A 20,937-nucleotide genomic window follows, 5' to 3' on the forward strand; every position below is an offset into this window, starting at 1 on the left:
ACACACACACAAACATAAAAAAGTCTCTTCTATCTTCTGTGAAGGGAGCTGATATCTGTCCCTGGGGGGCATACTGAAGATGAGACCATTGAATGTGGGCCACCCGAGCGCCACGGTGCCCCCCTGCCCCCCCGGCGCTTTCTGTCCCTCACAAAGGCCCCTCTGTCAGCAGCGGCTGGGTTGCCTCTCCTCCCGCAGAGGCCGCGCGGAGCTGCATCTCTCCCCCCCCCTTTCCAGAGACAACGCTCACACCTGTAGTCAAACACTAAGACACCTCTCTCCCCTCCCCCACTCTTATTATTTTTAGCCCGCTGCCCCCCACGCTTGTGAATTATTCATTCAGCTCATCCACGTACTACTGATCAAGACAACAAACGAAGCGATCGCGCCTCCGCCCCGGTCACACGAGAACAGGGCCCGCCGGATTCGCAGGGACTACTCGGACTTTCTGACACGAGTCGTTTGTCGCCGCCCTTGGGCACCGGAATGCATTATGGCTCTGTGGGGCCCAGACGTCTGTCTCTGGAAAACTCCCAGTCACAGTTGGCCCCTACAGATAGCAGGGATGAGTCATCAGGAGAGAGAGAGAGTGAGAGAGACAACCTGCTCTACTCAAGGCACGAGCGCGAGTCTCCGCAGTGTCTCGATGCTCACCTGAGAAAAGCGCGCGAACGAACTCAGCCAGGGGAGGAGACGCCTGCCTGCAAACTCTCCCTCCCTGCTTTTGAGTGGTGTGGGACTGACCTGTGACCAGGTTCAGCAGGATTATAAAACCCTAGGAGGCGGCACCGTTGTTTGATTGAAAGACGTCACGGTATCCGCTGAGTCACAGCACTTGTGCAGTAGGTGAATACAGTCCTGCTGTATGAAACCCTGCCTCCCTGGGAGATCTAATGTCTAATCACACGCTGCTCTGTGAGACGGTCTCTCACGACCGGTACTGGCTTAGGTACCAGTGGGGCGTGTCAGCTTCAGGAAGAACGACTTGCCTGTTGTTCGGTTTGTCCTTCCATAGCTGCTTAGCGCCACAGCTGGGGTTACAACACCTTCAGGCACAACCACTGGGTCACCCTGTAACAAACAAACACGGCACTATCGTATCAAGTCAAGCTCAATCACAACCTGTCGTACCTGAAACAAAAACAAAGGAAATGTTTTTCACGTCCCAGCCCACCTGTGAGACTACATAAAGTGCATGATTTATTTGTGATTTATGATATAAGGCAGAGGTAGCAGACCCTGGTCCAGGACAGCATGTCCTGGCACTGATTGGTGCTCAGCACTTAATTGTTCATTTAAAGCGGTTTGATTACTCAGTGAACTGAAAACCCAGCAGACTCCAGGAGCTGGGCTGGTCACTCCTGATATCACCCTGACATAAGGCGATTTAAGAACAAACACACCCCCATATTGAAATTATGAAGCGAACACTGCTCTCCAGTCAGTTACGGCACTCTCAAAGCACGGTTGTGGGGCAATGCACACCACACAAAAATGGCATCTGTAAACAGGATTGCTGTAAATGCAAATGCCCCGCTGGGCACCGAGCGAAACCTGCTGGCGAAACGTGCCCCGACGTCAGTCCTGCACGAGTCTCCTCTCTCACGTGGCCCCTCGCAGGCCCGCTCCTCCGGAAGCTTCCGATGTCCGCGCGCCCACGCGTCACGCGGGAAACGCTCGTATTTGGTCTGGCTGTGGGAGCCGCTCCGTCGCTCTGCTCTCGTCTATTCAGCTGCGCACTTGTCTGTTTGGCCCCCATTCAGAGGAAGCGTTTAGGACAGGTGCAGCGCTGCGATGCGCCGAAGCGGGTCTGCTCGAACACGTTTTGAGGAACGTTCCGCTACCTACCTAACATTTTTCCCCAAAGGGTGATAGGGGAGTAGATAGAGTAGGCTCATGCTGGTCTCTCTCACACACACACACACACACTCACACACACAGTATGCATTCTTGCCTGCTGAAGAGCCTGAGCCTGCCCGAGCAATGAATGGTCAGAATTGATCAGGCGCCACGCTGTGCCCAATAAGCCCCCCTGGGAAACTCTCCCTCACCCGTTAATGGCTTGTGGAGGACTGACCGCTGAGAAGCGTCATGCATTTGAATGGGTGAAGTAACGAGGCTGGCAAAACTGTGAACGGCACCAGCACTGCAATGTACGTCTCTGAACTGGGCCGACTCGTTGTCGATCAAATGCAACTCAAACGAACTCCGTCCTAATTCGGGGCAAGAGGCTTGTTAACTGTATGCTGTCGAGCTGTTATAAGCAAGAGAAGAAGGCAAGGGAAGATCTGTACCACAGCGGATAGCGGGAGGCAGGGGGTAAAAATAAATAGATTTATGCATGTTCCACATGTTCCATTACCACTGATCGGAAAATCAATCAGTGTCAAGGTGAATAACCATTTACAACAGACAAAAACATTTTCTACATATGAAACATTTACAATAAATGAATCATTTTTGGGATGAGTTCAGCCAACTGAACGAATGTGCATCACACGAATAGGAGGAAATTTGCTTTCCAAACTGGTTAAAGCCCATCTGTAGCACCCCCTTTTTGAGGAGAAGCCTCAGCATTCTTGAACCCTCTTGACAACAGGCATAATCCCGGTCTCTTCTGAAAGGTAACCCTCGGGCGTTTGCTTTCCAAGAATCAGAATTACTGTGAATATTACTGAAGCAAAGTAACAGAAGCTCAAACACAGTTGGAAGTTTTTTTAAATCACCTTAAAGATATATTTTAATGGATGCAGGTGTGTGTGGCTGCGCCTGGTCAGCATAGAAACGCAATGGAGCCTCAGCCACAACGCTGAACAAATCCTAGTTCAAATTTGATGACAGTATAACCAAGAACGAGTATTCTGTATTGTTTTTCTGAGCTATGTCTAGGCAGAAAAGGCCCTTTGGAGACTCCAAAAAGATATTATGGGTCTTCAGAGGTGTGAAATATATTTAAAATATAAAATATATTGTGTACTATATACTCGAGGAAGAAGTGTGCTGAAATTAGCTGCCTTTCCTCATGCCTGTCACCCTCCTCTCTCTCTCCCCCTCTCTAGGTCACTCTCCTTTCTGGCAGCAGCAGGTCTGGAAGATTGTAGAAAATAACTACACTAGCCATCTAGTTTACTCCACTGATTGAGGTCCACCCATTGAAGTTTTAGTCAAATAACCCACCCCATGTAAAACGTCCCACAATTTTGAATACCACATTTATTAATCAAAATCAGGCCTACTCATTTATAAGCAAACTGAATAATAAAAAATATTTTGAGAATGTATTTAGATGCTCACTGACATAAAATGGGATCAAGTGATTTCCTCCAAATGAGCCATCTGTTTAGACTTAGGCATTGCTTTTTTTTTGTAAAACACCAGGTATTAGGTTTAGTGCCAGTGACTGGCTTGCAGGCTGGTACACAATTGACTGAAGTGTCACCAGGAGGAGGAGAGTATACAGTAGTTCAGTTGGCAGATTTGAACACAGTCACGGGCATATCCCTCTCTTATTGTCAATCGGGTGACAGTAGTCTGCCTGCACTAACGATCCATACTATGTGGCGTACTCAATGGCTCCACAACTCGACATGCCTGCACAGCCCTGACGGAGGACAGAGTGATTTGCAGTTCTGGCTGGTCTTCAGAACTTTGGATGAGATTGTGCTTGCTCTACTGAATTAAGGCTCTGAATATATCTGCTTACTCTGGGGAACACTTGAGACTTGACTTCAGGTTAATTGATCCCATTTCTGCCCCCTTTAATCCAGAGGTAGCTACTTCAATGTAACACTCCAAAAAAAAGTCAGTCTTGAGTGTTTTAGTCTCGTAATGAGACTTTTATTTAATCTTTTTTTTCTTCTCTGAAGTAGAAGTTTCAATTTACTTTTTGCGTGACAAGTGAAATTGTCTTGGGCATTGGCAAATCTTGAAGTGAGTCAAACTCTCAAATCTTAAAGTCATAGAAATTATTTTAAGTCTTAACACAAGACTAAAATACTCGCTAAGACTTACATTTATTTTTTTGCAGTAAAATAATTCAGGGGTTCCGAAAGGCTCTTAGAAAGAAACTTACCACAACTCCTGGACTGCAGACTGGGCCTGGCGTCACAGGATTAAGCCATGGTTCACATCAGCTCTCTATGACTGGGATTCCACAGTAACAGGATGAAATAGGCCTTGTCCAACCGCAAGGGTTGGGTGGCTTTATGTTCCTCTCAGCAACACTCCAATGTCCACAGGCTACCAGTTGTCATTCAGAGATATGTGACAACTGCTACCAACGAGAGCTAGTAGTGGTGTGTGGCCCGCAGGGTGTAAGATAAAATTTGCAGGTGAATGCATCAGAGGAGTGAGCCATTTGCATCGCCAAATGCGACACAGGGTCAAATATCCTGGACCATCTCTCCTCTGAAAAAGATCATCTATATAAGGCTTAGAAAAGTATTTAGAATTTTACCAATGACGAAGAAAACCTTGCTCGATCGGTGTGCACGGTGAACGACAAGGCTAGGATTAAGGCCTAAGATACAAAGCTTTAACTTCATATAAATGCAATTAAAGTTAAATTAAAATAAGATGTGGGTCTCTAGGCAACTGCTATTGCATAAATCATTCAAGGACCTCTGAGTTCAAGCACATAACTACACATTTATGTACATGTACAAACCTGGGTAAATATGCTCCATGGCAACACCATGCAATCCTTAAAAAAAACAAAAACAAGGTCACCTATGAATAGGAGAATTTAATTAATGCACAATTAATCATGCGTACATCCCCCACAAAGGTGGGTGAGTCAGTTTGAAGGTGCTTTTAAAAACCGCTGCATTCAGTCCAAATGTACACAGTGAAACGTACTGTGATAAGTTTTCCCTCATTTTTACAATGCTTGTTTATATCAATACCCACTTGTACGAATGTTTCCAGTGTGTTACGCCTGAAAATATGCAGTTTTACTCTACTGCTTGTAAAGAATAGCCTACTTATTTCTGAAAATACATATAGAACGTAAAAAATAATTGGTCAGCATGCCACCATTCCCCAATCAAGAAGACTCTAAATCCCATCACTCCATCCTTATCATGACATCATTCCACCAATCAGAGCAGTCACAGTCGAGCACTCCAGAAACCCATAGAATAACTTCTCTTCTGGTTCAATCCTCAAACATACCTTTTGACTGTTGGCCTTGAACTGGAATTTTTAATTGGCAGTGCCGGTGGTCTAGGGCAGGGCTGTGGTAGCTCAGCCGATCATATTTTTCTAGCCTATTTTTACTTGCTTCTTTTTGCAACCACTTATAGCAGTTCACCATCTGCAGTAACCAATTAATGCCTTTGATAACAGATTTAACAGATCCCCCCAAATTTGAGGACCTAACTTGGAAGTGCTCAGCTGTAACGTGGCCCTTTGATGGAGGGTTCGCAAACGGCCCAGCTGCCGCTGCTTTTCACTCTGCGATCCGGCAGCTGAGCTTTGCGGTTTCTGCACTGGCGGCCTGCACGACTGCTGCAGCAGAGACAGGCAGATCGCAGCCACCCGACGAGGGGGGCACTCAGCCAAATGGAAGCCTCCCTCCGCGCAGGACCTATAGCCACAGCCAGCAATGGGCCTCCTCCCACCCTCAAGGAAAGCCCCGACACCCTATCCCAGTTTAAAGCCAGTGACCAGGGGCCTGCTCCTCGTAGGCTGAGGCTGGAGTTCAGCAGAGATTCGCACAGTCACGCCCGCCTGCTGTCATGGCGTTTTTCCCACCCCGCATATTTTCCGATCTTCCAAACCGTGCAAAGCACAATAAGAGTTTGTGAGGAGTCAGCGAAATTCCCCCCGACAGCAGCACATATCTGTTTGAATTTGCTTCCCACAGACGTGTCCTTTTAATAAAAACAACAAAACAAAAAAAACAGAAAAGATATTATGCCATCATTAGTTCGCGAATACGTAGTGGCTGCTGGAGAGCCTTCACAAGTCACAATGTCTACCATGAATACTCGCTATGTTTCTGTTACAACAGAAAACTGAGGTAGCAGCAAAATAAATAATACATTTTTAAAAAACTACATCATTGCAAAATTCAGATTTTGAGCTGGCAGCTCCCGAGAAGAAAACTAACAAAACCAAGAGGACCACTGCTGTCGGCATCTCTGCTGAATGACAGAATGCAAATGGAAGCATCTGAAAGCATACATTTTTCACATGGACTAACCTATTAATTTCTATAGAGACATCTTAGAGAGATCTTTCAGGGGAAAACAGGAAAACTTTAGCAAAAATGCCTAGTTGCACAAGGGATAGATTTCTTATTAATGACTCTTTTATATGACAGAATGAGACAACATCCTTGGTGGAAATCTGAGAATTCATATGCTGCACCTCAACCACAGGCAGCACACCAGCTTGTCAAGCCCCTGTAACTAGATCATCTTGAGAACCCTCTGAACGCGCGTCCTTAATATTCAAGGCGTTTCCCCAAACCCCTGTACCTCCTGCCACAATAAAGGATTTGTTTATGAATGATCCAGGCCGCTCAAGGGGAAGTGACCATGCATTGCAGGGAAAGACATTTGTGCAAATCCGACATGCTCATCTACAACCAATGAGCCCCTGACAATATGAGCATTGCTGCAAACTGCACACTGCCACACTTAAGCCAGCAGATGGGGGTATAAGGCTATAGCTTAATTATGAAAAGAAACTAAAGGCAATAAAACCATATATTCAATCCAAACTCACACAAGAACAGTAAAACAGCTTTATCCTAGGACAGTAAATTCTGCAATTTTCCACACACATGGGACTTGAGTCTGTGCACATGTGGCAGTCTGGATTACTTCAGATTCAGATTTCGTGATGCAAATGTACGTAATGAAGTGGCCACTAAGTGTTGTTTTAAAAACATCTCCAGAAAATTAACTTTTCAGTCGAAATAAACTTATTGTCACAAAACACAATCTGATCCATAGACAACATTATCAAGGAAATTTATCTTATACACAGCAAGAAAGCCCCACCATAAGGTAGGGCTACAAAAATGTTGTTGATCCTCATTGCTGTTCTTCTATACAGAGATCTTCAGTGAAATGTGTCTTTATTGGTTTACAAAATTCCAAATCACTGAACATCTTTCATTTTAAATTCAATAATGAAAAACAGAAACCATACGAAAGGAAAAACAGGTTACAAAAAAGTTTCAACATATCTGAAATAAAGCAGACTTTTCCAAACAAAAGAAAAACTAAGTGAACCCCCTTTTTAACATTCAAAAACACAAAATGCCAGAATCTCCAAGCAAGAACAAACAGAGGTAATAATACATCATTAACAATGTCTTATTTTTGAACCAGCATAAGAAGCCCCACCGCAAGGCAGGGCTAACAAAAAATTAATGTTAGTGTGTGGTTCGTATGTCACTTGTATTTGTGAGTGCTTACAGCAAGGTTGCCCAATCCTGTTCCAGGAAATCTGCCTGTACATTTTAATTTCAACCCTAACTTGGCACACCTGATTCTACTAATTAGCAGCTCAATTAAATCTCTAGCTGTTGAATGGTGGGCTTTGTCAGGTTTGGGGTGAAAACCGGATGGGTAGATCGCCAGGAAATGGTTGGGCAGCCCTGGGTTATACGTGAGGACTTGCACGCGGTCGAAGATATTTATTAGCACTCTTCTGGAATCTGGGTTAGGCATGCTAGCCATCAGGATGCCAGATGTATTGTGATGCTTCAAAATTCACCTGGGTGAAATGTATGAATTACTGTACAATTGATGATGCCATGTGCTGGGTGGGGGGGGGGGGGGGGATGCTGGCAAAAACCAAAAACAGTGGGATGATAAAGGATATTCACATAATCAAAATTTCTAAATATGAGTTCACACAACAAATATTGTGAAGATAACAAATAGCAAAAATGATAAAAGGCAATAACAAGTAAAAAAATGTTAGATGCACAAAATATACATATATATATATATATATATATATATATATATACACATATATATATGTATCACCACACAAACTCAGTGAAAGCAAGGCTGTGTTTTGAAACAGCACACCCCTTTTGCTCCCCAGTGTGACGGTGCTGGGGATATGACATACCCCCCACTGTAGAGGGCTTGGATTTCAGTTGGACCAGCCACTTTCTGTCCACACTCAGCCCTCAGAAACGACCGTCATGGTCTCATCGTCATGGTCCATCTCAGGAAGGTCCGCTGGTCGGGTCCTTCTGTCTGCCTGCTGGTCCTCTGGGCCTAGGAGACACGACACAGGAGAAGCAGAGACCAACGCGGAGGACTAGCAACCAGCTGGGGAGGCCCGGAGTGAGGAACGCTTTCGGGCCTCCTTAACGGGCAGCTCCGCGCCCCCCTCTGGTCTCCAGTGTTGGGCGTCCCGCAGCAGCAGTGCTGCACCCGGATGGCGGGACTCCTCCAGCACAGGGTGCCCTCGTGGACTGTCCCGGTTTCCGCGTCAGGGAGGCCAGTGGTAACTCTAGATTGAATCCGGCCTTGTCCGCCAGTCTGATATTCTACCACAGCTGCGGTCAAGCCACTGATACTGTGGAATACCACCAGACCTTTGAGAAGAGGGAAGGAGGAAGGAGAAAAGAAAGAAATGGGACACCCACTCATGTCACAAACCACCCGCAAAACCCTTCATCGCACACTCACTAGTAGTGCGAGGCGAAAGATTTGTGCGTCATGGAAAAGCTGACGACGTGTCCACTGCAGCTGAAATCTTCCTGTTCTCAGTTGACAGTAGTGAAATCTGGCATGGCCTTCTGCTGCTGCAGTCCATGTAGGTTTGCTGTTTGGAAGAGCAGGCTATTTGAGTTAACAAGCAAATGTACGTAATGAAGTGGCCACTAAGTGTTGTTTTAAAAACATCTCCAGAAAATTAACTTTTCAGTCGAAATAAACTTATTGTCACAAAACACAATCTGATCCATAGACAACATTATCAAGGAAATTTATCTTATACACAGCAAGAAAGCCCCACCATAAGGTAGGGCTACAAAAATGTTGTTGATCCTCATTGCTGTTCTTCTATACAGAGATCTTCAGTGAAATGTGTCTTTATTGGTTTACAAAATTCCAAATCATTGAACATCTTTCATTTTAAATTCAATAACGAAAAACAGAAACCATACGAAAGTAAAAACAGGTTACAAAAAAGTTTCAACATATCTGAAATAAAGCAGACTTTTTCAAACAAAAGAAAAACTGTGAACCCCCTTTTTAACATTCAAAAGCACAAAATGCCAGAATCTCCAAGCAAGAACAAACAGAGGTAATAATACATCATTAACAATGTCTTATTTTTGAACCAGCATAAGAAGCCCCACCGCAAGGCAGGGCTAACAAAAAATTAATTGATACTCATAAATGTTCCTCTCCACGGAAATCTTTAGTAAAAGGCGAAAGATTTGTACGATATGAAGAGAAACCAGAGTGCATAAATTCTTCAACGCTACAACATCCGACCGGGTCCAACGCCACATGTGTTTCAATGGCGGTGCCTTTTAAAGTGACATCACAATCGCGTCTATAAATGAGCTAGGACTACAAATGCTGTTTAAGGATGTAGGCTTGACCCTGAATTATTCATCATAACTTTAAATTGAATTATTTGTTAAAACGAATCATGCACTCACGAGCCATGCATTCTGGGTTAGACTAATGTAAATTTTCATAGCATAGGCTATAACACAGTGTCTGTTGTGCAGTACAGCGCCGCACATAGGCTATGCACATTAACATCCGTTGCCATGCGCTGATCCACGATCAGCTATCACCTCGCGAATACAAAACGCTTAGATAGTCTATGTGGGAGTCGCCCCACCCGCAACTAAATTACTTCCAAATTCCATAAGGAAAAATCGTTGGAGATTAATTTTCAATCAAGTAGGACAATTGAGGCATTCTTAAGAACAAGCATCCCATCAGTCTTCAAGACACCGGTGCCGCGTATAGCCTACGGACTGTAACCAGTTGCACAAATGAAATCAAAACGCAACATGAAGAATTCATGATCATGCTACTGCTTATACAAATGAATTCAACTTAAGCACGTTTTAAACATTTCCAGCTAATAAGCTATATTGCCCACAGACCGACTTTTGGATAAATGATAAATGACAAAGCAGAAACCGAAACCCAGCACACTTAAAACCCATTCCCCCAACTTCCCTATGTCCCAAGCGACTTCATAGCCTACATGACACAAGCGCACACGCTTCTACTTCAATACAGTAAAGAAAGCCCCAAAGAACAACAAAAAATGTTGCTATTCATAAATGTTCCTCTCCACACATTTATATGACTTGAAGAGAAACCAGAGTATACCCTACTACTTTCTTTATCCAGCCGACCGGGTCCAATGTGATTTATTTCTCGGTACGGATTATGGTATAGGCTACGGATTATGACATAGCCTAGCTAGAGGTGCGCAATCTCGGATGCAAAACCGCACAGAACAAAATGTTTCAAGAATCAGGGCACAGATTTTGATGTATGCAGTAGCCTATAACTACTCGTTACCATTAAAGGCAATTATTGAATAAGCTATTCAGATCTAATGAAGTATGGTGTTTGGACAGCAGTAAACAAGAATGTTTGTAAACACCGACGTGGAAAACAAGAGACGTGAGGCGTTTCATGGATTATAACCGCCGTATACACATACTTCTAAATACAAATCGATTAGAGGAATTGGTGAGAATGTTCCTTACAGCCTACAAATATATCTAGCTTTTGTATCACTAAAACTTCTCTAGCTAAAAGGCTGACAGCATTCCTCCCCGCTATCTTTTATAAAATGCATAGCAGGTTGTAACACAAACTCACATAAAATACATATTTTCCTCCACCATATTTTAAGACATTTCAATACACAACACAAACCAAAGACATACACAGAAGCATTGTATCCTCGCATTTGCCAAGAGTGCAAAACATTGTGCGTCACCCACACAACACAGAGCAACAATACCAAGTACAAACATAAAATAAAACAGAAAGTTCACAACTATTTTTCACACAGAAAGGAAGCCCCGCCGTGAAGCAGGGCATCAAAAAATTAGTTGATACTCATAAATGTTCCTCTCCACGGAAATCTTTAGTAAAAGGCGAAAGATTTATACGATCTGAAGAGAAACCAGAGTGTACTGCCTTCTATACGAAACAACCGACGACCGGGTCCACCGTTCAACCATTCTCGATTGCGGTTACAAATAGCGGGTTTACCATTACATTCAGCTAATATCCGCCAAATATTTTGGCTTCCCTTAAGAGACAAACCAAGTTCATTAATTCATATTATATTCGCGAAATATTAACTTCACATTCCCCCCAATGATAGTACAGATGCATGATGGGACATTTATGCAAAATGCACATAATTATTGTAGTAGAACAATTTTCCTATTGCCTTTAATGTTACAGTTTAGACCTGCAAGCCATTGCACTTGAAAGCAAACGTTATAGAATGTGACAACTGTTCCAAAAATACAGTGGCAGGAAAACGTAACTTAGGTTAAATAAATGTCCGTAGATTACACTAGGGCTCGACGAAACGATCCGTGTGTCACTACCACTCGCTATTCCCACGCTTGCGCACAACAGACAGGCAATTCATTCGAAGAAATGGAGTATGTTCTAGCCAACCAACCCGTTGTTATTAATAACGTGAGTATCGAGGCATAGAAAAGTTGCTAATATATTGTGCACGGCTGTTATGCTTAACTATGTTCTTAATGTTGCGTATCTTTGCAAGTACTTGGTGGCTGTGCAGTCGGGTTATGTCGGGCTCTTCGTACAGCAAGTGTGCTACCAGAAGTCTAACCACACCCGTGCGAACTGTCACTGTGAAAATCCCCACTACTTGCGTAGATTCCCTATCGATCTGACATTCAGTTTAAACAATAACCTCATTCTGATGTCTTAACCATCTAAAAAAACATCTATATCTCTATGCAAGTCAGCTATAGTTCATTAACAGTGGCACATAATAATGTGGAATTAACCTATACCAGCAGGTAAGATTCAGTGATTTAGACACTGCATTTTACTTGTGTAACTGGATAACTGCATCCCTCCCTGACAGGTATTACAGAAGTATAAATTTGTCATAAAGGTTACCTAAATATCATCACTTTGTCCTTTATAATGTTTCAGCCATGCTGTGTCTGCTTAGTAAACATACCAGCTGCCACTCGCCCCAACACTAGGGTTCCAACCAAAATGCCTGAGCTTTGGACAAATACAGAAAAGCTACACATATAACCTCAAATGATCAAAAGAAAAATAGGTTTCTGTCTGACATTTAAATGGTATTACAGACTGGAGAAAACACACTTGGTGACTGTACAACATTATGTCCATTTCTGCATTATTCTCACCAGTTACAGAATAGGCCTATGCCAACCACAGGACCTCAGAAATGAGAACATTATCCAAATCATGGTGAGGTGTGGGGGTCCTCCCCCAGAAAAAAATTAGTTAAAAACTAGTCTAAGCTTCAACAAAAATACAATTGAATAGTGGTTCAAAATTTGCAATCATTCTTAATATAGGCCTACGGTTGAAATACTCTCTTCACCTGAGCAACAAACTTATTAATGCCATGTTTAACAGAAGGACAAACAGCAGTAAAGCTAGCTGGTTAGCTTGGGGGAGGGGGGGTATGTCATGAAACAGGATTACTGAATTAAGTGTGCGGAGTAAAGCTCGGAACAGCTCTTCTAACGTCAGTCCATGGCCGTTTGACACCACATACTAGCATACTACATACTTCATTCTACGTTAGTATGTACACTATGTATGTAATAGCTAGTACATACATTTTTAGGTTACTTTAACTGTACCGCAAACCTGCGGCCATCTGAAGCCTACTTGAAACACATTGATATGCACCTCATTAGATTTACAAAAATTCCCTAAATACACTATACGACCAAAAGTATACGGACACCCCTTGGTCAGGGGCTGTTTTTCATGGTTTGGGCTAGACCCCTTAGCTCCAGTGAAGACAAATCTTAATGCAATGATATTCTAGACGATTCTGTCTTTCCAAATTGGTGGCAACAGTTTGGGGAAGGCCCTTTCCTGTCTCAGCATGACAATGTCCCCACGCACACAGCAAGGTCCATAGAGAACAGTTTGGAAGAACTTCACTGGCTTACACAGAGCTCTGACCTAAACCCCATCCACCTTTGGGATCACATAGAAAGCCAAGTGCAAGCCAGGCCTGACTGCCAAATCAGTGCACAACCTTACTAATGCTCTTCTGGCTAAATGAAAGCAAATCTCTCCACCAATCTAGTGTAAGGCCTTCCCAGAAGAGTGGAGTTGTTATGGCAGCAAAGGGTGGACCACCTCCATATTAATGCCCATAATTTTGCAGGAGAACTAGGATGTCAGGTGAACACATACTTTTGGCCAAGTGGTGTATTTCTGAAATTATTAATTTATTGACATTATTCATTCATGTATTTCTTTTATCCATCCAAGTGAAAATACTGATCTTTTAGCAACATGGTTGCATGCATTTACTCATATGCATATGAACCACTGGATAATTTTCCAATGAATGTCATTCCTCTCAGTTTCTGCATAAATATTCCACTTTTGGCAATAGGTGTTGTTTGACTTTTTGGTTTGTGGGTGCAAGAGTATCCTAAATGTAAGGGTAAAATATGATTTTCTGTAGTTTCAACAAACCTGACAACACAGTGTCACAGCACTGCGCAGGGTAATACGAATGTCACAATTCACAAAGACAGGGCAAAGAATTACAACGCTTGTCACAATACATAAAATTGCAGAAGATGAAGAGATACTACCACAAAACGTCTTTCTCCCATACACCTAAGAGAGCGTTCCCCCGAACACTTGGCCACTGTCTCTCTCAGAGGGAAAAAGCCAAATGTTTCCAATGCATGAAAGGCTACTTTGAACTTCCCAGTTGATATTTAGCTCTGAATAAGTAGGCTACTACAAGTAGCCTACATTACATGGGTATCGGATGTGTGGCAATTGCAGGCATACATGTGTGTAACTTAGGAGTGGATCAAAAGCTGGACTACATTTTTACAGCATAGATATTGTAAAGATCAACCCAAGAGAGAGGCCATGTAGCGGTTAGGCTGCCTCAGGAGGTTCACTACAACATATGATCCCAGCTTTGCGAATACAGGAAGGAAGGGAATCAGAATAACAGCGAGCACAAACTACTAGAGGACACCATAATCCAAATTAATAGGAATAATTTTCAGCATACAACAGAAGTGTGCTCAGAGTACTCGGGCACAAATAACCTAATCACATACATAGCTGAGCCTGGCAGGGTATAGCTCGTAAAGCCTGTTAGACATAAAAAAAAAGGTTTTAAACCAGGTTAACAGCCTCAGCCATCCAGGCAGCACTGCAGTCGTGTGCTAGTTACATGAGCCCCAAAACTAGCCAGCCAACAACACCATAAGCTATCTTGTCTTTACTTAGCTAGAATTTGTATTGCTAGCTTGCTATTAAAAAAAATAATAATAATTGAGCCCAACACATGGCTGCGTATGTCCAATTCCCACCCATCACTTGGAATGCCTAATTGTCTCCCAGCCACAGTCTATGGTGCAAACCCAAGGCTTTCATAGTACCTAACCTACATTAGATCACAGCACAAGCTACCAAGTGTTAGTGCGTGCACAGATGCAGCAGAAGAGCAGATGCTTCAGTAAGCTAACTACTCTGGAGTTACAACCAGTCATATCCGTTTGTGTGCCTGTTTGTGCGTGTGCATTTTATTATATGGCCAAGTATCACTTGAGCTGCACACTGCAACTTCTATACAAAAGTATACATTATAACATCATTATATATCTTGACCGTTCAGTAAGCTCAATTGCATGCTCCAAAATTTTGCTACTGTATACATCTGGACACTTTTCGCATATTCAAACTGAACATACTATGTAGTGGATAGTACATACTCATTTTATATGCAAGTTAGTATGTCAAGTACAGATAGTATGCAGTTTCTGATGCAGCCATGGTATACATCTGGGCACTTTGTGTACTTTAAAAAAAACATACTGTACAATGCAAACACACTACATACTCACTTTGTCACAGTTAGTATGCTAAGTATGGACAGTAAGCAGTTCGGCACACATCCTATGTTCCAGGTTTTATTCAGTGCAGTTGTTCAGCTAATTCAGTAATCCTGCTTTGTGAAAGGGGGCCTTGTTCTGATCATTACAAACCTAGCCTATGTAATGAGTCTGTGCATCATTTGTTCATTTGTTATTTAATTTGTTAGGCTGGCAAAAAATAAAAAATCTTGTACACGGGTAATTTTTAAAAAAATTTCTGTTTCTCAACAGGAATTTTTTAAAAACCACATGTACATTTTTAGTTGCAGGGGATGGGACAAACTACATAATACGTCAGTGGGCTAATTTGCCTAATCTTCGCGGGACTTTAGATCGCGGTGGAAACGCAGACAACAATGGGCTGAAGGAACCTTTTAGTTCCTTGAAAAGTAGTTCCTGGGACTAAAAGTTGCGGGTACTTTTGGTGGAAACACGGCTATAGTGAGGTTTCAGATAATGCAAAACAGTATAGACCAGTGGTTCCCGGCCGCAGTCCTGGAGTACCCCTGTGTATGTTGGTTTTCGTTCCAACCACAATTGTAATACCAGAATTTTAAAAAGCAGTTTAAGTGCTTTTTGTGTTTAGAGGGACTATTTACCCTCTTTAGCCACATTATGTCAGAAATAGCTATGCATGCCACAAACAATGCAAGTCCCATGTTCACATTGTGCTATATTACGAACAATTACAAAAAGAGGTAACAAATATTTTTAACTGATCAAATTAAAGACTGAGGTGATTCAGTAGTGTCCTAACTGGTGCAAGTGTGGACACATGGTCACAAAAACTAACCAATCTGTAGACATTGAAGAATTCAAATATAAAGCAAATAAAATAACCTGTTTCCTCTATGTAGGCTAGTTGTTTGTAATTGTCCTGCCAACAAGTTCACCAAACTGTAAACCGAAAACGAACACTTTAATTGTGTTCTGGTTACCAGATTAGGCTACCCACTGCAATACTAATAATGTAATATAATTAAATGAAAAGCACGAGGTTTTTATTTTCAATTCCAGTTGAGAAACGGAAAAATAAAAAGACCCGCTTTTTTCTTACCAGCATAACAGATGACTAATGATACACGGACCGTAATGTAAAAATTGGTAGGCATAGCTGAATTTTCGTAATCGAATTTTCATTCGCACGCAATGTAGCCAACGTTAACTAAGAACGACTCTTAAAGATCTATGTTTTCTAGAACAGGACTTATGTGCAGAGTCACAATCCATCCGCTTAAATGTTTAAACAATATCATACATAAAATAAAAACAGAACCATGTCGAGTTTGAGTTCACGCCAAACTGTTGGCCTAGGAGGGCAGTGGCGACGGCGTAGGCTACATTGTGCATTAGTGTTTGTCGGATTCAGTAGGTCTAAGAAGTATGAGCAATATAGCACATGCTGAGAAAACAATATTATTACAAATATTAACCTGGTAAAATGGGAAGATACGCTTACCTAGACACCCATCCAAGTCCAAGCGATGTCTTGAGTGAGAGTTGTCCAGTCACTTCTGTGTCCCTCGAAGTCCTGCAGCACAATTAAGCTAGACTGCCTACCTGAAACTTGACCTTAGCTAAGGTGGGTGGTGCCGCTCAGAGTTCAATCAACGGGAACGTTAAGTTAAGTGTTTTTGAGTGAAGCTTTTGCACCCACACGAATAGGCTACTATCTAAGCCAGGTAAACATAGCTAGCAATATTATAGGCCGACTACATTGTAGCCAGCTACAATTTAGAGTTTAATAGGCCCCTATGCTAAAATAGCCAATATATGTCTACTTAAACAAAACAAACTAGACCATAATTAAATCCAAAGACAGCGATGGCATAAGACTAAACTATAAATTAGTTTGGTGCTTTAAAATAACTATAAGGACACTATTTAGCCAGCGAACAACAACTCGACCTACTCACTAAACAAAGTTTGGCGCTACAGCAAGAGGCCTAGTACAGTTTCACGTTCAATAAATAAATATGTAGCTTTACATATCCTCCCTTCGGGTTGCTTCAGAAGAAAAGCACACTTAAAGCCTTTCTCAAACTGAGTGGTAATTTTGTTACTTGTCATTCACCGTCTTCCAACGGACAGCGACCATAATTCATTCGCGCCTTGAACAAGGCCTCTGAAACTCGAACAGTCGTAATTACACAGAAGTGCTAGGCACACATAATATTTAGTAGTACCATCAAAGCACACTTGCGAATTGACCATGGTCTCTTCAAAATGTTTGTAGGCTATTTAGCATTTCAATACACATTCTGAAATTTCTGCCAGACGACAGTGATTTTCCTTCCCAACTGTTGGTTCTCATCGCTGCACATTTTGGCCTCCTTTCTCTATGACGACAAACCAGGGTGGTAGACTTGCTGTCGCAGAATACTCTATTTGGTCCAGACGCTAGAAACGTCTGAAGATACATTTTGTCCTTTGTCATGTAAAATCTGTAGAGGGTTTAGGTCAATTAACAGTTTTTTAAGGCAGACTTTATAGTATGAGACATAAAAGGTAAAAGAAAGCCAGGACAGTCATCAAGTATTGTTACAATGTGTGTGTCTTCATACTTCATTAAATAAGTAAAAGCCACGGGATTCTTACCTCTTTGCCATATTGTGTTCTAGATTAGTTTATAATTACTTTGTGGGTTACCAATCAAATGTAATAAGCTTGTTTCTATCAGCTGGACATTTGCCCACTTCATTTAAAGCACTGTAATATTGTATGCTAGTCACCCAACTAAATAAGCAGGTATAGTACTGTCCGGCAGCAGTCTTTAACATCTAGGCTATTTCATTTGCTGTTGCTACTTAGCCAACTCCCACCACCAGTGGCCAGTGCTGACAGTACACAGGTTTACCAGCTCTGAGGTAGACAGTAAAATGTCACCTCTTCATAGTTGCGGTCACTTTCTTATGTGTCTTGCTCTCCTTTATGCTGAAAGGAACTGCTTTAACTGGACCAGCACTAATAGAACACTTAAACATTGACATCATCTCAAAATCAGAATATTTAGGCAAATTAATCCCCAAAGCATGACATTCTGTATGTGCCAATAATAATATTTTGGCTCATATAACTCATGCATTTGGAATTTTTTCTATAATTTTCTGAGAGTGGTGTTTAGTTTTTACGTCAGCTAGGCTAAACCTCAAAGTAGCAACCTGTTGCTGGAGTGCAATGCTGTTCTAAATTAAGCAATCTTTGCTTCATTTCCTCAAAAATGGATACCAAATTTAGAAGTAACTAATATACGCATTCTGGGTTTTCTGATCCATCGAAGAGGGTTGCATCTGAAATGTTGTTTGAGTCTTGTCTCAAATAGTGGAGAAACAGAATTCTTCTGTAGCAAGTCCCACATCTCTCAGTTCCAGTTGTCTCCTCTTTCCATCCATTACTAGCTCACCAATAAATAAAGGAATTCCAACTTGTGAGCAATGACTATATTCAGTTGACATTTCTGTTTCCAGTCAGATGCAAGCAAAGCCAATTATACGCCGCCCCCATAGGGATGCCAGCCACAGTTGGCACTGGCAATGATGACCTAATTGAGTTCTATTGCAGGTTTGAAAGGACAAAGCCTAATTCCTGTCCTAGTCCCCATCAGCATCAAAAGCACCTCTCTTCACACCTTGCTCTGCCATCAAAAAGCCCCCTCATTCTCTCTCGTCTACCACCCCACCTGCACTGATGATCTGTGAAGGTGAGGTTAAAGGTCTATTCAGGAGGCAAAAGACAAGAAAGTCACCTGGCCTAGATGGTGTCTCATCCTCCTGTCTGACACTTTATGCAAATAGGCTGGCACCAGTCTTCACCAAAATCTTCAGCACTGGATCACTAGAGCTATGCTTCCTGCTTTAAGCACTCCACAATAGACTCAGTTCTCAAAAGGCCCTGGATCACAGGACATAACAACTACAGGCCTGTCACTCTGACCTCTGTAGTAATGACGTCCGTTGACAGACTAGTGTTAGCTCATTGAAAGGCCCCATGCTGGATCCCCTGGAGTTTGCTTACCAGGTCAATAGGTCAGCAGATTATGCGGTCAACATGGCACTGCACTGCATTCTCCAACACTGTGACTGCTTAGGGACCTATGCAGGGATCCTGTTTATGGGCTATAGCTCTGCTTTTTATTCTTAGAGCTGCTACACTCCGAGCTTTCCCAGCTCATTGTGCCTGATTGCCTGTCAGTGGAATACCGTCTTCCTGACAGGCAGTAAGGAGCAGGTGAGGCTGGGGAGTCACTTCTGGAATGACCATCGCCAGCACTGATACCCCCCTGGGATGTGTGCTCTCCTCGCTGCTCTTCTCCCTGTACACCAGTGACCGCACCTATAATGATCCATCTGTGAAGCTCCTGACGTTTACGGATGACACAGCATTCTGATTCCGATTGATTAAAAAACAATTGTGTTTTTCTTTCAGGGTTCTGGTGTTATAAAGGCTGGCTTTGCTGGAGATGAAATTTCAAAGTACTGCTTTCCAAATTAGTAAGTGTATATAATTAAGTCCAGCTTGAGATGAAAATCGCTGTTGCATGTATTTCTTTGATTTGTTTACGCAGGGCTAACTATCCAGAAACGACAAAATCCATCAGATGTTTTAGGGAGCTAACTCTTAAAGGATTTAGAAAATGAGTTGTTATCTGTAAGCGTAGGACAAGTAATTAATGCAGCATATGTATTTCTTCATTATAGTGTGCATTGTGACCTCTTTTCTTGTTCCTGGTTATGGTTATATACTTTGTTGTACACCGCCCTGGATAAGAGCGTCTGCCAAATGCCTGTAATGTAATGTTCTCAGTGGATTTTATTCCCCATACATGTTGATTACAGAATGTACAATTGTTGTATTTGTGTAGTCAAAAGTATAGTTTATAATTCATTTTCAGAGATGAGATCTTCCTCCGCAGTTTGTTTAAGACAAAAAGGATTTATTTACAGATTTTCTTTTATCATGTCTCTCAGATGCCCTTAGTGGGGAACTGGCTTTTTCTCTGTGGGCATAAATTGGAATAGCAACTGATCATTAAATACAGAAATATTTCTCACAGGGAGATGATGCCAAGTTTTATTTCAGCAAATTTAAAAACAAATGTTTCGTTGGCAGAAGTCATAGCAAAATGTTCCGCATTTACAGAAAATTTTACTCTGATAGGGTGCCTTACATCCCTGTGGACTGATATAAACTCTGTTGGAGTTGAATTGCTAGTGAACATTTTGCTGTGGATCGGCTATATCACCATTATTGTGGTGGTTCTCCCATGGATTAACTGAAGCAATGATGACCTTATGAGTACTGTAATGTTTTAATCTAAACTAAAACAAATCAACATATTTGTCGACCTGTTTGAGCAAATTTTTGCAATGTTAACAGTGGACACAGTGTTCCACGGACTACAGTTGGAGATGCATTACACTGAGGGTATATTCAGTCTTAAGCCACACAGGGGCAATGTTGTTCAAATTTTCTATTGTTCTTTCCTGCACGCTGTACTTCAGTGTTGGCCGGCCAAAACATGTTTGGGTCATGGCTGGGGCGCTGGAAGGGGACATATTCATTGGACCAAAGACTGAGGTGGGCAGCAGATGTTTTAAGTTCTATGTTGTCTATCCGTTAACCTACCAACCCACCTTATTTTGTTCAATGGTGGGTGTGTTCTGGAGAGATCCTTTTTTCACAGGAGCACAGGGGATTACGTTACCCAATGGAGCATGTTGAAAGACTGGAACGACATGGAGAGGATATGGCAGTACATCTACTCAAAAGACCAGCTACAGATATTCTCAGAGGAG

General features: G+C 42.3%; 2 non-coding genes across 2 annotated transcripts; both read right to left on the minus strand.

Annotated features, from left to right (window-relative positions):
• Positions 1-9,332: 9,332 nt before the first annotated feature.
• On the minus strand, positions 9,333-9,450 carry LOC135249571 (U5 spliceosomal RNA). The gene has a single exon (XR_010328728.1). It is a non-coding gene; the product is annotated as a U5 spliceosomal RNA (small nuclear RNA).
• Positions 9,451-11,043: 1,593 nt separating this feature from the next.
• LOC135249570 (U5 spliceosomal RNA) lies at positions 11,044-11,160 on the minus strand. Its single transcript, XR_010328727.1, has one exon. It is a non-coding gene; the product is annotated as a U5 spliceosomal RNA (small nuclear RNA).
• Between the last annotated feature and the right edge of the window lie 9,777 nt (positions 11,161-20,937).

This window comes from Anguilla rostrata, chromosome 2, assembly GCF_018555375.3.
Source record: "Anguilla rostrata isolate EN2019 chromosome 2, ASM1855537v3, whole genome shotgun sequence".
Classification (NCBI taxonomy): domain Eukaryota; kingdom Metazoa; phylum Chordata; class Actinopteri; order Anguilliformes; family Anguillidae; genus Anguilla; species Anguilla rostrata.